The sequence below is a fragment of the Ostrea edulis genome, chromosome 7, assembly GCF_947568905.1.
Source record: "Ostrea edulis chromosome 7, xbOstEdul1.1, whole genome shotgun sequence".
Classification (NCBI taxonomy): Eukaryota; Metazoa; Mollusca; class Bivalvia; order Ostreida; family Ostreidae; genus Ostrea; species Ostrea edulis.
Genome location: NC_079170.1, coordinates 51,427,726 through 51,429,993, shown reverse-complemented (window position 1 = coordinate 51,429,993; position 2,268 = coordinate 51,427,726). Strand labels below are relative to the sequence as shown.

The 2,268-nt window shown below is 34.9% G+C and overlaps 1 pseudogene; it reads left to right on the top strand.

Moving 5' to 3' along the window:
* Window positions 1–401: 401 nt before the first annotated feature.
* On the top strand, window positions 402–1,696 carry LOC130048236 (putative nuclease HARBI1; annotated as a pseudogene).
* The last annotated feature ends 572 nt before the right edge of the window (window positions 1,697–2,268 follow it).

Genomic DNA, 2,268 nt, shown 5'->3' with positions numbered 1-2,268 from the left:
AAAATTATCACATTCATAGAATATATAATTAAACTTACCCCCCTGTTTTGGATGAACACTGGCAGAAGAATACATTATATATCAAATTGTATCCCAACCAAAGTGAATTAGAGAATTAGAATCATTAAGGAAAGTTAATGTTATAACATATATTTATGCCACTGGGGAAATCCATATATATCCTTCTCCATTTACCCACTTTGAAAAAATATGGTACAATGTATATCCACATGTGCTTGTTGACAAGACTTCCCATATCTGCATATATATGCAATGTTCAATGTCAGAAAATCATAATACCAATACAAACCCAAGGTGGGGAGGGGGAGTCATGTCCACATGCGTCTAAGGTGGTATCTTGAAAATCATTAATCTGGACACTTTGTTCTTGTGATATATAGATGTTGACAACTTTACGATTTCTGGCAAAGTGAGATTATCTATCAGAAGTAGCAGATAGTCATGGCATTTCCATAGCTTCAGCATCAAGAATTGTGCACAGAGTCTGTTCCACTTTATGTCTGAGACTAGGGAATATAAATTTCCCCACTTCAGTGCCAGGGCTCGTCCGCATTAAGGAAGGGTTTCATAAAATTGCGAATTTTCCCAATGTGGTCGGAGTCATCGATGGAACCCTGATTCCCATTCAAGGGATGGCAGGTGATGAGGATCCCACATTCATCTGCAGGAAGGGATTCCATGCAATCAACGTGCAGGCCGTTGTGGATGCAAATCTCAGGTAAAACGTTATCACAGATACATAGGTAACAAGTAATGTGACCACTACAAAAATGAACTTTTTGAAATTTAAAAAACAATTGTAGCAAAATTATATACATATATTCATTTGCCTATGAATTGTACATAAATATTTAACAATTTAATGAAAATATTTGCTAATTTCCTTTAGCTTTAAAAACATAGTAGTGAGATGGCCTGGATCCACACATGACTCCTTCATCCTAACAAATTCCTCCCTCCCAAACATTATGGAAGGAACCGATGGATGGCTGTTGGGGGATTCTGGGTACCCTTTGAAGAAGTGGCTTCTGACACCTTTTGCTCAGCCATCAAATCAGCAGGAACAGAGGTACAACCTTGTCCACTGTTCCACTAGAAATACAGTGGAGAGAGCTTTTGGTGTACTCAAGAGCAGGTTTAGGTAATTTAAAAGAAATTTCAAATATTTTGTTGAAAATTGATTTAGACATCAAATTTGAATTACACCTACTTTGGTCAATTAGTTGGCTTCAAATCACTGAATGGTTACACATTATGTGAAATATTTGGACAATGAAGGTATAAGGGGAGGTCCGAATCCACAAACAAAACATTGTAGATGTGTAGTAATTAAAAGCAAAACTATAAGAGGCAATTATTTTCTTTATAATTTAAGATGTATGCACAAGACTGGTGGGACTTTACAATTTGGCTCGGAGAAATGTATCAAAATCATTGAATGCTGCTTTCGGATCCACAACAAGGCTATCCTCGACAAAATACCTCTGCAAGCCACAAATGAAGCAGCTGTGCCAGTGTTTTACCACCATACAACATATCAAGGAAATGACAATGATGGTCTCACTTTGAGACAGAGGATAACACAGAGATTTTAATCTTGCAAGTTCTTAATGTTGTATTTGGATTAAATTTCCAAAAGTAAATTTCTATAAGTATCATAAACCAAAATATTTGTTCTCTTTGTATAGTTTTTACATCCATTCAAAGTTTCATGTGCATCTTCAGTGTATATAATTTACTCCTTTTTGGCATTGTTTTAAAGTAACACAAAATTGAGTTGAAGGAACGATAACAGCAAACTATTATTTTACAGATATCAATAATACCAATATGTTGAAAGTAATATGTTTCCAGAACTCTCTCTCTCTCTCTCTCCCTCTCCCTCCCTCCCTCTCTCTCTCTCTCTCTCTCTCTCTCTCTCTCTCTCTCTCTCTCTCTCTCTCTCTCTCCATGTTTGATTGATATTTCAGGTTTTCACATGATTCAATGATTATAGTACAATGTACATGTATTAATGCTTTTTTTTTTAAAGAGAGTACATCTAAAAACAATTCTGCTGTTTCCATGTTATATATATATATATATATATATATATATATATATATATATATATATTGAAAATCAGAATGACACATTCCATAAAAAACAATCATTTACTGCTAGCGCTTTCTCCATCTCTACATGGTTCATCAGGCAGTTCAAATATGTATACAAAAATTGTTTAGTAACGTCTTTGTTATGACGTCA